This window comes from Dipodomys spectabilis, unplaced genomic scaffold (assembly GCF_019054845.1).
Source record: "Dipodomys spectabilis isolate Male_0828 unplaced genomic scaffold, ASM1905484v1 ptg000395l, whole genome shotgun sequence".
Taxonomy (NCBI): domain Eukaryota; kingdom Metazoa; phylum Chordata; class Mammalia; order Rodentia; family Heteromyidae; genus Dipodomys; species Dipodomys spectabilis.
In genome coordinates this window covers 207,952-224,401 of record NW_024871072.1, presented here as the reverse complement: position 1 = coordinate 224,401, position 16,450 = coordinate 207,952, and positions in this window count along the sequence as shown.

Here is a 16,450-nt window from a genome sequence, read left to right as displayed (position 1 = left end):
GACCCATTGCAACAATGAGATATACAAGTCATTATGTCGAAAACTAACTTTACAACTTTGGTGGGGGAAGAGGGGGAGCAGGGGGGATTGGGTGGGGGGGCAGGGGGAGGATGGTAAGGGATGTGAAGGGGAAACAAAGGAGGAGGCTACAATGCTTGATAAGAAATGTACTCATCATCTTGCCCATGTAATTGTAACCCCTCAGTACAGTATTTTCACAATAAAAATAAATTAAAAAATTAAAAAAAGAAAACATAGACCAAGTAAACAATGTTATGATGCAACTAAAACTGCTAGAGGAACAAGAAAAATTGAACCTAAAGTTGCTAGACAGAAAAAGACACTGAAATAAGAGCTGAAATTAATGAGATACAAAGAAAATTATTAATAAAATTAATAAAACAAAAAGCTGTTTAAAAAAGTCTCAATAAAGCTGACAGACCACTGGCAAGAGTAATGAACAAAACAGAGGAGACCCAAATCAATAATATCAGGGATACCACAGGAAAAATTACAACAATCATCCACTCAAAGCACTAGCTTTGAGCATAAAAGCTTAGGGACTGTGTCTAGACTCTTACTCAAGACCCAGGAATGGCACCAAATAAAGATAGAATATTTTTACTGCAACTATATAATGATAGCACTGCAAATACCTCATCATAGAGCAAGCCAGGAGTCTGTTGCTGACAGCTGCCATCTAACCTGACTTAGCCAGAGGTAAATGGCTCCACAGAACCAGATGCCACTGGCTCATTAACCCCTGTCATCCAAGATACGTGGGGACTGAGATCTGACCCTGATGGGTTTAAAATCCAGCCCTGGCAGGAAGTCAGCAAAACTCTGAGCTGTGGCTCAAAGTGGTAGAGCTCTAGCCTTGAGCAAAAGATCGTAGGACAGTACCCCCAAACTTTCAATACAATCCCTGTGGCTGACTCCACCTCCTCCAAAAAAACCCCACCCCTCACAATCATTAGATGTGAACTTTGTATGGTTTGTGATGTGATTCTGAAAGAATGGTGATACTGATGAAAGCACTCTAATTCTAATGACAGTGTGTGGGATACAGCTATTTGATGAGTCCTTTATGATGTGTTGTGTGTTGAGTCCTTTACACGGTGCATTTTTTTCATCTGGTTCTTATAAGAGTTCCACAAGTAAGATGATTGTGCAGATGAGAAATTTGAGGCTCAGATATATCCCCATATCAAGGCCAAAGTTATGTATTTCCTAACTCTAGTGAGTTGTCTCCTACAGACAATTGTTTGGGTTTATTTTTCTCAGTCATGAACTTTGAACTCAGGGCCTAGCCACTGACCCTTCCCTGTTGGGCTCATTGCTAGCTCCCTATCACGTGGAGCCAAGAACCCCCTTGCAACAGAGTGTTACAGTCTAGGATCTGCAGCTTAGGTCTGTCATCCTGCCTACTGAGGAAGCTGAGACCTGACGATCTGGGTTCCAAACTATCCCAGACACAAAAGGTCCTAAGAGACTACTATCTCCTATTCACCACTTAGAAACACGAAATGGAAGCTGGGCGCCAGTGATTTGCACCTGTCATCCTAGCTACTCAGGAGCCTGAGAGCTGATGATCACAGCCCAAAACCAGGCTGGGCAGGAAATTCCTTGAAAGGTTTCTCTCCACTGAACTACCAAAAACCTGCAGGGGTGCTGTAGCTCAAGTGATAGATCACTTGGCTTTAGCTGAAGAGCTCAAGGACAGCACCCAGGCCTAGACATCAATTACTCCAACTTCCAAGAGAAGAAAGAAATAAACATGAATTTGAGGGCTGGGAATGTGTCTTAGGGGTAGAGTGCTTTGCATGTATGAATCCCTGGGTTTGATTCCTTAGTACCACATCACTAGAAAAAAGTCTGAAGTGCCTGTGTGGCTTAAGTGGTAGAGTGCTATCCTTGTACTGGAGAAACTCAGGTACAGTGTTCAGGTCTTGATTTCAAGCTCCAGGACAAGTGTATGCACACACACACACACACACACACACACACACACACACACACACACAGATACCAGAAGTGAAGCTGTGAAACCAACTGTTAAAGCACTGAGCTCCAGTTCTGAGCTCATGGTCAGCACCCAGGCCCTGTGTTCAACCCTGAAACCTAGCCACCCAGAGCCTAACTAGGAGAGGTCAAAGGTTTCAAAACCTGATGAGCTTCATCAGCCCTAAATGACAGGAAGCATTGTGATATTAAACATGTGCTTAGATTTAGCAAGCTTCCAGAAAACTAGGAATACACCATTGCAAATAATGAAGCATTTTATTAGGTTCAGCTCCCTTGTTGTCTACCAGAAGGACACTTGAATTAATTGTAGCAGGTTATTTCAGCACTGGAACATAGTCTAACAAAAACACAGGATGAGTGCAGGGAACTTGGCCTGCCATGGGAGGTGGCACAAATGAAGGCTTCCTGTGAAAACAGCACTGGGGAGAAGAGATGGCTTGGGGTACAAAGAGGCCTTTTTCTCCTGGCCTTCAGAGCCCGACCACACTCCTCCTCACTAATCGGCCTTGATGGAGTTGCATGTTACACAACTGTACAAGAGTGAGGCCTTTTGTCTGCCTGTTCCAACAATGAGGCAGAGTTCCTTCAGCAGTCCCTGGTGCCGAGAAAACCTCAGGCTACAATGGGAACAGTGAGGGGAGCCCCGGAACATGCACTAACTTGAAAGCACTGTCTCTGCTATGAAATCATTCTATTCAAAGCAAATTTCCTAGCTGGGTGCCTTTCATCTTAGGGCCTCTGGACCTTCACCGATAAAAATACATCCATACATACATGGGAAGACATGGAGTCACTTGATTTTTTTGTTTGTTTCTTTTTAGGCAGGTCAGGGGGTTGTATTAGGAGCCTAGGCACTGTGCCTGAGCTCCTTTTGCTCAAGGGTAGAGCTCTGCCCTTGAGCCACAGCTCCATTCATGGAGATTTTTTATTCCTTTGATAACTTCGAATAAGAGTGCTGTGGACTTCCTGTCCAGGCTGAATTCAAACTGGCATTCTCTACCTCACAGATTCCTGAAGAGCTAGGATTAAAGGCAGGAGTAAATAACACCTGGCTTTCGTTTATTCTTGTTCTTTTTTTCATTGTGACAAACTGAAATCTTCACAGTGTCATGCTAATGGTTTGCATTTCGAAGTAAGCTACCCAGGCCTGGAATTTGATTGCCAGGACTGCCACCTACAAATGGAGGGAGATCTTGAGAAAATCTTTCCTATTCATGTGAACGCTTAATGGATTGTTATAAAAGTAACAAATAAATTTGCAATTAGTTCATGATTCTCTTATAGAATGCCACACGAAAAATATTTTATTATGTCTTCCATTCTAGCTCCTTTGTATGATTCTCCCAATTAAAAAATACTGACTACTTTTACATTAATGCTATTTCATTAAATGGAGGCATAATTTAATAATAATTCATAAAATGTATAATTTAATATCCTCACATTTTCTCTCTCATATATATTGCAAACTACACATCTATCTATCTATCTATCTATCTATCTATCTATCTATCTATCTATCTATCTATCTATCTATCTATCTATCTCTCACTCTCTCTCTCTGTCTGTCTATATATCTATATCCACATCTTTATCTATATCTATCAGCCATTACTATGGCTTGTTCCACAGAACTGGCTGGCAGCTCAGTTTGCCAAAGGCTTTTGTAGTACAACTGACCCTTTCATGAATTGGGCATTGTGAGCTGTGAATTAAAATCTCAGCATTACCAGAAGTTTATATGTGGAGTCAGAAGACAATTTTGACACATGTTTTTCCTTCTCTGTGAAAGTCCTGGGTCTCAGTATGATCTATAATCCTTATGCAAATACATCCATGTGATAAAATGTAATAAATGAAATAAATATTATATATGTAATAATACTAAATAAAATAAAAAACAAGGGTAATAAATATCATATGGAATAAACCCATGTACGTAAATAGATCTCATATACGAATATTTTTTTTTTCAGTGCTGGGGCTTGAATTCGGGCCCTGGAAACTGGGCTGAAATTCTTGTCTTCAACGACGGTAAGCTTACTCTCCCCAACAGTGCCACAGAGTTACCCAGACCTTGAGTTCAAATCCCAGGCCTGCAAGAAAAATGGTGCAAATTCCAAGCCAGAGCCTTGATATTTTTGGACAGGACTGGGGCTTGAACTCAGCTTGTGACAACTCTGCGTCAGCTTCGATCATCCTAGGCTGGGGTGCAGACTCAGGACACACAGCCCATCCTGAGATCCTACGACCAGAGTTCAAATCTTTGGACTGGCAAAAAAGGAGAAGTGCTGGGAAAGAAGCTCAGTAATAGAGTGATTGCCTTGCATGCATAAAGCCCAGGGTTCGATTCCTCAACACCACATAAGTAGAAAAAAGCCAGAAGTAGCGCTATGGCTTAAGTGGTAGAGTGATAGCCTTGACCTGAAGAGTTGAGGTACAACACCAGAGCCAGAGTTCTGGCCCCTAAACCGAAAAAAAAGAAAAAAATGCAGAGGGGGAAAAAAAGGAGAAGTACAAAACTGGGAAGTTCCAGAAGGTGGTATTACATTGTTTTACCCTTTGCATTGCAACCATCCTGGGTCTAAATGACACGGCCCAGATAGTGTACATGACCTTGCACTGCTGAAGTTTGGTGGGCTATCAGGGAAGCCATAGCCCAAACCAACAACCTAGGCCTGGGGTGCGAATCCCAGGACTGCCACCTATGAATGGAAGGAGATCCTAAGAAACACATTCCGATATACATCCATACGAATGGAATGTTGTAAAGTAATAATTACATTAGTAGTTAGTATATGATTATATTATAAAATTATACACAATAATTAAAGTACATTGACTAATTTTCAATTAATACTTTGTTATGTATTTAACCGTAATATTTAAATAAATGAAGGAATAACTTATCAATAATTGGTAGTAATATAGTATATAAAATTAGATAATATACAGACATCCGTGTCTTGTTTTATACATATATATATGTGCTTATATACATATATATATATATGTAACAATCTACATATGTATTTCTACATTTGTCATTCCTGGGCTCAGTGGTAGAGGGTTTGCCTCATATATATGAAGCCTTGGGTTCAATTCTACACTATCACATGCACAGAAAAATCTGGAAGTCTCATGGCTGCTTGTTTTAAAACAAATACACATTAAAACTTTTAAAATCATATGGAATTTATTCTTAATGCAAGAATTACAATCACAATTCACCACACAACAGAGCACCCAAAATTATGCAAGAAACACTATTTTCCCCCAAATCCCAATATCTCCAAAGAATTGAATTGCTGGGGACGTTAACACACCACTTTCCCCACTAGATAGATAAACTCAGGAAAACTCAACAGAGAAAATGGAGATCTAAAAAACTGCATAGATCAACTAGATTTAACAGACATCTATGGAATATTCCACCCAGCAGCATCAGAATATACGTTTTTCTCAGCAGCACAAGGAATATTTTCCAAAATAGACCACACTTTAGACCACAAAGCAAACTTGTCCAAATTCAGCAACATTGAAGTTATACCTTGCATTCTCTCACACCACAAGGGAATAAAATTAGAACTCAACACCAAAAGCCACCAAAGAAAATCCTGTAACACATGGAGGCTGAACAACACACTGCTGATTCACGAGTGGGTCATGGAAGAGATGAGAAAGGAAATTCAAATGTTCATGATATTCAACAACAATGAACATGCAAATTACCAGCTTCTCTGGGTCACAGCAAAGGCAATACTCAGGGGCAAGTTTATAGCTCTGAGTTCCTACATCAACAAATTGGAGAGATCTGAAACCAACAATTTAATGAGACATCTGAGCTTTCTTGAAAAAGAGGAGCAAGATAAACCCCAATCCAGTAGATGGAAAGAAATAATTAAAATTAAATCAGAATTAAATGACTTAGAATCCAAAAAATATAGAAAGAATCAACAAACCAAAGAGTTGATTCTTCAAAAAAATTAATAAAATTGACAGACCCTTAGCAAATCTTATCAGAAAAAGAAGAGAACGCACCCAAATAAATAAACGCAGAGATAAGAATGGAAACATCACCACAGAAACAACCAAGATACAGAACATTATAAGGGAATACTTCTCAAAAATTTATGCTAATAAGTTTGAAAACTTGGCAGAAATGGGACTTTTCCTAGCAAATACTGACATGCCAAAAATGAACCAAGATGAGTTAAACCATTTTAACAGGCCCATATCAAGGATTGACATAGAAACAACCATAAGAGACTTCGCATCTAAGAAAAGCCCAGGACCAGATGGTTTTTTAGTGGAATTCTACAAGGCCTTCAAAACAGAGCCGACACCAATATTTCTCCAACTCTTAAATAAAATTGAAAGAGAAAGTTCACTACTGAACTCATTCTATGAAGCTATGATAACCCTCATCCAAAAACCAGGCAGGGACTCATTAAAGAGAGAGGACTGTAGACCCATTACTTTGATGAACATTGATGCAAAACTTCTCAACAAAATTTTGGCCAGTCGTCTTAAACAACGCATCCAGAAAATCATACACCACGATCAAACAGGATTCATTTCAGGGATGCAAAGCTGGGTCAATATTCGCAAATCAATTAATATAATTCATCACATAAGCAAGAGCAAGGATAAGAACCACATGATTATCTCAATATATGCAAAAAAAAGCATTTGACAAGATCCAACACCCCTTTATGATGAAGGTTCTGGAAAAATTAGGAATCCATGGAACATTCCTCAATACAATAATGGCTATATATGACAAACCTACAGCCAGCATTATACTTAATGGTGAAAAACTAAAGTCATTTCCTCTTAACTCAGGAACAAGACAAGGATGTCCACTATTACCACTTCTCTTCAATCTAGTATTAGAATTCTTATCTACAGCAATAAGACAAGATGCAAACATAAAGGTGATCCAAATAGAGAAAAAAGAATTAAAACTCTTCCTCTTTGCAGATGACATGATCTTGTATTTAAAGAATCCCATAGACTCCACTCCCAAATTACTCAAGCTGATTCAAAACTTTGGCAAAGTAGCAGGGTAAAAAATTAACCCCCCAAAATCAATGGTTTTTCTGTATGCCAACAATGAGTACAGTGTTGCTGAAATTAGGAAAGCAACTCCATTTGTAATAGCCCCACAAAAAAATAAAATACCTAGGAATTAACTTAACCAAAGAAGTGAAGGACCTCAATGATGAAAACTTTAAAAACGAAAAAGGAAATCAAAACAGAACTTAGAAGTGGCAAAAACTCCCATGCTCCTGGATTGGAAAGATCAACATCGTGAAAATGGCAATACTTCCCAAGGCTATCTACAAATTCAATGCAACACCTATCGAAATTCCCATCTCATTCTTCAAAGAAATAGAAGAAGCAATCCAAAAAGTCATATGGAACAATAAAAGAACCCGAATAGCTAAAACTATCCTCAACAGAAAGAACAGTGCTGGAGGAATATCAATACCAAATTTCAAACTCGACTATAAAGCCATAGTAATCAAAACAGCTTGCTACTGGCACAAGAACAGACCTCAGAAGCAATGAAATAGAATTGAAAACCCAGAAATGAACCTACAGACCTATAGACATTTAATCTTCAATAAAGGGGCTAAAAAAATAGAATGGAAGAAAGACAGCCTCTTCAGTAAATGGTGCTGGCTTGGTTAACTACTTGTAGAAAACTAAAGCTAGATGCTTATATATCACGCTGCATGAGAATCAACTCCAAATGGATCAAAGACATCAGAGTCAAAGCAGACACTGAAAACATTACAGGATGGAATAGGAGAAACCCTTTGTCTCCTTGGCACAGGCTGAAATTTTCTTAATAGAGACCCAGAAAGACAACAAATTAAAGAAAGGTTGGACAAAATGGGATTGCATGAAATTGTAGAGCTTCTGCATGGCAAAGGGCATAGCTTGCAAGATCAATAGAAAGCCCACGGATTGGGGGAAGATCTTCACTAGCCATACAACAACGGACAAGGGTCTCATATTTAAAACATACCTGGAACTCAAAAAATTAAATCCCCCAACAACAAATCTTCAAAGAAACAATTGCCCAATAAATAAGTGGGCTAAATACTTAAAGAGAAACTTCTCTGAAGAGGAATGAAAAAGGGCCAATACGTACTTTAAGAAATGCTCAACCTCCCTAGCCATAAAAGAAATGCAAATCAAAACAACATTGAGATACCACCTCGTCCCACGTAGAATGGCTATAATCAAGAACTCTAATAACAACAGATGCTGGAGGAGATGTGGACAGAAGTAAACCCTACTGCACTGTTGGTGGGAGTGTAAACTTGTTCAACCTCTTTGCAAAGGAGTATGGAAGTTCCTCAAAAGACTCCACATAGAGCTCACCTATGACCCAGCAATCCAACTTTTGGGCATTTACACAAATGTTCACAAACAAGACCACACTAAAGGTACCAGCACGATATGTTTATTGCAGCATTATTTACCATAGCTAAGATATGGAATCAACCCTGATGCCCCTCAGTAGATGAATGGATCAAGAAAATGCGACACACACACACACACACACACACACACACACACACACACAATAGAATTCTATGCCTCCATCATAAAGAATGACATTGCCCCATTTGTTAGTACATGGAAAGACTTGGAAAAAATTATATTAAGTGAAGTAAGCCAGGCCCAAAGAAATATAGGTCCCATGGTTTTCCTTATTTCCAATAAATAGTATATGTCTGAATCAAGCAGAAAAGCTCAGATAAATTTATGTTAGGGAAATGAACCCTAAATATGTACTCAAATGCTGTTTCTTTCATGCGATTGTTTCTAACACATTTATAAGATGATATCTTTGTTGCTTTGTATGTGCCTCCCCCATTGTATAACCCCTGCTTTCACTGTATTTGATGTTAGTATAATTTGTGGAGGGTAAGGGAAAAAACGAATCGTTTAAATAGGGATACAGGTGGAAATATTGCAACAATGAGATGTACAAGTCGTTATGTCGAAAACGAACTTTACAACTTTGGTTGTAAAGTTTGTGAGGGGTGATTGGAGGCTTGAATGGGGGGATAGGGGAAGGATGGGATGGGAAGGGGAAACAAAGGAGGATGCTACAATGCTTGATAAGAAATGTACTCATTATCTTGCCCATGTAATTGTAACCCCTTTGTACAGTATTTTCACAATAAAAACAAATAATAATCTAGAAAAAAAATAATTACAATCACCATTACTATGCCAAGAAGCTAGGCTTAACACCTTTATAACTTTTAAAAACATCCTAATTGTAGAACATCATTGAAAGCAAGTTACATTATATAAATAAACTTTTTAACCCTCTTTTGAAGGCCATTTTAATTTTAATTTTAACACATACAAGGGGCAGTTTTAGCAATACTAATCAGATCATCACATCACTCATTTTAACCATCATGTTTTCAGGGTCTATCTGCAGGGAAAAAGGACAGAACAAAGATGGGCAACTCAGCCCCTCCTATGGAATGTGCCTGCACCCAATCTGACTCTTTAAGGTTAGATGAACTGCGTTTGTGCCAGCTTGCCCTCTTTTACCATGTGTGGACTCCTCCCAGGGCCAGTCCCACCATCTATGAAGCACCCCCCCCTGGGTCGGTCCCACCACGCATGACCAGCTTAAATACACTTCTGCCTATTCAGCCTCACCCCTAAATATAGATCTTAGGTAGTCTTCTAAATTTTCCCTTTTTTGGGGGGTAGGGAGGTTTGAATAAAATACAGTTTTAGACAGACAGAACATGTCATGTTTTGTAACAGTGCTAAATTGACCTTTCCATTTAAATTTTTAATATTTATCCTGAAATTTTAGCCAAGGGAACTAAATCCCAAACTGCCAAAGCATTTAAAAATATTAAAATTTAAAATAACAGATTTTCTAATTTTTACGTTAAACAATCCTCAAAAAGCCATTTAAAACAATGTGAAAGTTTTTTAAATTTTTAGTAATGTCTAAACCTCTTAACCTTTTACATTTTAAACTTAAATTCACCCAATTTTTACAGCATGTTGACAATTTTTATCTTGAACATGTTTACAAACACATAAAAAACACACAGATCTTTTTTTTTTTTTAATTTAATTTAATTTTATTTGTGAACATACTGTACAGAGGAGTTACAGTTACATGGGCAGGATAATGTGTACATTTCTTACCAAGCATTGCAGCCTCCTCCTTTGTTTACCCTTCACATCCCTTCCCAGCCTCCCCCCTCCCCCCCAATCCCAATCCTTCTCCTTCCTCCCCCCCCAGCCCCCCCCCACCAACGTTGTAAAGTTCGTTTTGGACATGACAACTTGTACTTCTCATTGCTGCAACAGGTCCACCTGTATCCTTAAACAACTGGTTTTTCCCCATCTCCTCCACAAGTTATACTGACATCAAATATAGTGAAAGCAAGAGTTATACTGTGGGGGAGGGACATACAAAGCAACAAAGAGATAATCTTATAAATGTGTTAGAAACACATGCATGAAAGAAAAAAACATTCAAATACACATCTAAGGGTTCATTTTCCTGACATCACATTATCTGACCTTTTCCGCTTGACTCATACATATACTAGATATTACAAATAAGGGAAACCATGGGACCTACGTTTCTTTGGGCCTGGCTTATTTCACTTAATATAATTTTTTCCAAGTTTTTCCATTTCCTAACAAATGGGGCAATGTCATTCTTTCTGATGGAGGCATAGAATTCCATTGTGTATATATACCACATTTTCTTGATCCATTCATCTACTGAGGGGCATCTGGGTTGGTTCCATATCTTAGCTATGGTAAATAATGCTGCAATAAACATAGTTGTGCTGGTAGCTTTAGAAACACACAGATCTTAAAGCGTGCATAAATCAAAATCAGTTTTACATAGATTTTTTCAAAGTTTTTTTAACAAAAATTTAAGACAGTATTTTTTTAAACTAAGTACCTTTGTTAAGCTTCATTTTCCCAGGGCTCGCTTGTTTAGCAAGGCAATTCATCAACGGATCTTTTCAATCCCACCTGTTGGAGAAGGGCTGGTTGAAGGGGTCACCTAAAACTAAACTGGCCTGAATTTTATCCAATTTTAGACAAGAGCACTTTACAAATTGTTACATTGTCAGGACTCGCTGAAAAATCCAAACCAGGTACATAGCCTTCCACACTCTCTGTTCAGGCAGCCTCCACAAGGAGAAAATTCAGCCCAAGACCTGAAAGGATCCAGACTAGTCCAGCAACCTTACATACCTCACAGTGACGCGAGCCTAGCAGGTCTGTGGTTGAGCCCAGCCAGAGGCTAGAACTTTTATTTCCTCAGAGATATTCAAATAAATAACAAAAATATAAATAAACACAAAAACCAAGAATCCACACTTAAAACAGGTACCAATTCTAAAGCAGAACTAGACAACAGCCAAAAGCTGAGTTGGGGACTAATGGGCCCTCAGTTCATTCCTACTAGAACTGCGCCATTCTCAATCAGCAAGCTGAATTCAGAATCTGCTGAGTGAGCTGGCCACCCTCACCCAGAATTTCCCCACCTCAAAAATAGAACAGAAACGACACCAAAGTAAACAAGACAGACAAGTGGCCACAAAGACAAAATCAGATCTCCATGAATTGGGCAACATCTTACCACCAGAGGATTTCTTTTTTTCTTTTTTTTTTTTAGATTCCTGCAAATGTTGATCTAGAGGCCTTCCAAGGTGGAGGAGAATTCTCAGTCATCTTGGGGCAAGGGAAAAAAGACCCTGGAAGCCATCCCCTCAGACTGACAGTCTCCCCCCCCCCATACTCAGACCCTCTGGGCCAAGGCCCGAGGCTAAGATCTTGCTGGTGGAACTTGGTGGTCAGTGGCAGATTCATCTGGCTTAGAGTTTTCCCTGCAGGCCCCTTTCAAAGTTATTGCTAGATCCTGCAGGTTCTCCCTTCCCCCACTGCCTCCTCTTCTAGAGAATAAGTCAACCTTTGATGTCATCCTAAAATTCCAAATGTATTAAAACGGGAGAGCAGCTGAGGTGAAAGGAGCATCTGGCCACCCCATTCGGGGGGCTCCAGGATGCCCGCTGATCCGAAAATGAAAGTTAAATGAACAAGGAAAGGAAAGAAAGAGAGGTGCTGAATTAAAATGGCAACTACAAATGAGACAAAGAGAGCATGCATGTTGATCTCGAGCTCGAATCCACCCCTAAGCCACGGTTGTGGAGGCCAGACGAGTACCTGTCCCATAGGATGGCGGAGGCCGATGAGTCCCTACCCGGGAGGTGGATAATCTACCCTTAACCCAGAGTAGCAGAGGCCGGACAAGTCATGGTCCAAAAGACGACAGAGTGAAGCGAGACTCCACTGGGGAAGGCTTCCCCAAGGGCCCAGGGAATTTCTTCAACTCGCCTGCTGGCTACCTTGTAGCACATCTACCACCGTTTCTTGCCAGCTCTAAAACCCTACTTGCAAATAAAACACATAACACGCAACATAAAGCAGCTGCACCCCCTCTTACCGGCTAGCTGGATGACTCGCTGATCAGGTATCTGTGTGGCTTATGGGGGGGCTATCCTGGACAAGCTCCCACATAAAGTGCTCAGATTTCGGACGCCCCCTCTCAGTCCACCAGAGACCATGATCAATGCAAACAGCAAAGAGTCATTTATTGCAAGCTGGAGCTTGATCCTATGTGTACTTGGTAACTGGTGAGGCCCCAAGCATAAAATTGACACAGCTTTTATAGTATCAAACAAACAAGTTTAGGGGGTTTCCACACAAGCAAGTTCACAAGTTCAGGGGGTTTATGTCCACCCTGATCACACTTCCCTTTTTCAGCTGGAACACCTGGGCAACTGTTCTGTTCTTTAAAGGTGGGCAGGGTTGGTGGCAACCTGCGGTTTTTCTGAGAACTATTTTTCTCTTTGGCAGCACAGCTCTCTTTGGGGGTTACTTTGAGGGCAGCACAGCTCAGGGGGCTTGATCTTAAAATGGAATTACTTTAGCTCTTCAGTTAGGTCCTGAGTTCAAACACCAGGAATGGTGTATGCACACACACACACACACACACACACACACACACACACACACACACCACATGGAGGCACCTTTGCCAATAATATATCATTCCATTATGTTCAGCTCCCTAATTGTCTGCCAGAAGGACTCTTGAATTAATTGTAGCAGTTTGTTTCAACAAGGAAATATAGTCTTACAAAGACAGGATGAGTGCAGGGAACTTGGCCTGCCACAGAAGGTGGCACAAATGAAGGTTTCCTATCAAAACAGACCACTGGGGAGAGAGATAGCTTGGGGTACAAACAGGCCTTTTTCTCCTGACCTTCAGAACCTGCGCACATTCATCCTCATTAATTTGCCCGGATGAATTGTTTGTTATGCAGCTTTACAGAAGTGAAACTTTTTGTCTGCCTGTTCCAACAATGAAGCCGACTTCCTCCGGCAGCCTGGGGTATGGAGACCCCTCAGGCTACACTGGGAACACTGAGGGAGCCCCGAAACATGGATTGTCTTGAAAGCACTCTGTGCTATGAAATCATTCTATTCAAAGCAAATTTCCTAGCTGGGTGCCGTTCTTCATAGCAACTCTGGATCTTCACTGACACAAATGCATGCATACATACACAGACACATGGAGTTACTGGCTCTTTTTTATGTGGCAGGTCCTGGGCTTGAACTGTGAGCCTAGACATTTTCCCTGAGCTCCTTTTGCTCAAGGAAACATTTTATTGTGTCTTAAACCATGATTACCCTAGGCTGTGGTGCAACTTTTACATCCACAGATGATCCAGGGATCCTAGGACCAGAGTTCAACTCCCAGCACTGGCAAAAATACATTAAACCAACAAAAATGGAGGAGGAAAAACCAGGAAATGTTACACAACAGTTTTTACTTTTGTTTCCTTAGCACTGTGACCCTCCTGAGTCTCAATGACTTGGCTTGAAAATTGTATGTGACCTTGCATGGATGATGGCTGAGGGGCTGTCAGTGAAGCCTGAGCCAAACCAGACACCTAGGCCCTGAGATCGATCCTAGGACTGCCACCTACACACAGCTGAAGATCCTAGGAAACTCATTCCTATCTATAGGAACATTAATAGAATATTTGAAATTTATTAATTGAATTACTAACTAGCTAGTCATTCCAGTATAAGATTGTATGCAATAAATATAGGTCATTGATTAATTAATACTTTGTTAATTCTTCTACCATGATAATTGGAAGCATAATTTTATACCAAATGATTGGTAGTAATAGAATATATAAAAATAAGGTACAGACAACACTCTTTATATTGTGTTATACATTAGATTCTACATAAATTTCTATCTGTCTCTCTCAGTATATATTTATAGATGCATATACATATGTAAATACACACACACATGCATGCACACACGCAAACAAACACACACACACACTGCAATCTAAACATCTACCTGTTTATATATTGGCCATTCCTAGGGCTTGATCTCAGGTCCTCAAATTGCATCAGACTGGTGTGCTAACATTTAACCATTCATGAAGTGGGCCTGCTAGGCCCTGAGTTCAAGTCAGAGAATTGCCAAAAACTTAATCCTGTTCGAAAAGCCAATTGTTCCACTTGTTTTCTGTATCGATGAAAGTCCTGGGTCTCAGGAATGATGTAGAATACATAGGCAAAGCTATGTCTTATGCAATAGGATGCAAAATGTTATATGTGTAATCATGCTCACTCTCAAATACATAAGAAATAAAACACAAAATAAAATGAATACACTAACTGCAATATGCAATAAACATGTGTATGTAAATATGAATCATGTATTACAAATATATACGAATATTATTTTTTCAAGTGCTAGGATTTGAATTCAGGCCCTGGGAACAGGCCTGACTTTCTTGTCTTCCAGCCCGGTGATCTTTCCATCCCCCACAGTGCTACAGATTTACCCACATCCTGAGTTCAAATCCCAGGCCTGGCAAAAACAATGGCCTGAATTCCAGGCCAAGGAGCCTCATAATATTTTAAATATTAAAATATTTTAAATATGTATGTATGCAGGTATTTTTATTTTCTCAAGCACAGGGCTTGATCTCAGGTAGTGGCAATTTTGCCTCAGCATTGATCACTCTAGGCTGGGGTGCAACCACTGGACCCAAAGCCAAACCTGGGTTCCTGGGCCTCAAATGCTGACAGGAAAACAATAATAAATAATGCGACACAGAAAAATAAAAACTGGCAACTTACCAGTTTTACATTTGTTTTCTTTGCAAAGTGACCATTCTGGGACTGAATGACACGGCTGCAAAATGTTGGTAACCTGGCATTGCTGAAGGCTGGTGGGCCACCAGGGAAGCCTTAGGCCAACACAGCAACATAGGCCATGTGTTTGAAGCACAGTCCTGACCCCTACCAATGGAGGGAGATACTAAGAGTCTCGTTCCTATTCATAGGATTACCGATGGAAGATTATGAATGGCAAAGTTGAATTAGTTGTTTCTGAATACTACTATACAATTAGATGGAGTGATTTTAGGTGACCAATGGATTTTAATGAATATTTTTGACACATTCAAAGAATAGTATTAATTACATGGATGCAATAGTTTTGGGACAGTTGTTGCTTTATTAATAATTCATTAAGGATGAAAACAAGAATACTAATTACATGGAGGCATAATAAATACCCAAGAATTGGTAGGAATGCAGTCTATATACACGAATAATGTATAGACATCACTGGCACTCTATAAAGATCTATATTTACTTGTGTACTACCATCTGCATGTCAATCTGTTCTTATTTTGTCAACCCCTGGGGCTCAATCTCAGGTGCTAGAAATGCTTGTTAGCTCAATATGCCCCAGGCTGGCGTGCTGACACTCACCCATTCATGAATTGGGACTTATAGGCTTTGAGTTCTAATGCCAGCACTCACAAAAATTGCATCTTGGAGTAAGAATCCCATGGTGACACATGTTTTCTGATTCTTTGAAAGTCCTGGGTGTAAGGTATGAAGTTTCATACATAGGCAAATCTATATCTTATGTAACATATGGAGTAAATATTTCATGTGTAATAACAGTCAATAAAATAAATAGTAAATAAATTAATAAAAAAATAAAACGAATAACTACACTAAGTGCAATATGTGGTCAACATATGGGGCTCGATCTCAGGGCCTGGGAACTGCCTGGCCGATGAATTGGCTAGAGGCTTCTGTGCTGACAGTCACCCATTCATTAATTGAGCCTTCTAGGCCCTGAATTTAGATCCCAGTACTGCCAAAAATGTAATCGAGGAGGAAGAAGCCGAGCGTGACACATGTTTTCTTTTCTTTTAAAGTGCTCAGTGACAGGATGTATAATTCGGATGCAAATATATATGCTATGTAATAGGATGCCATA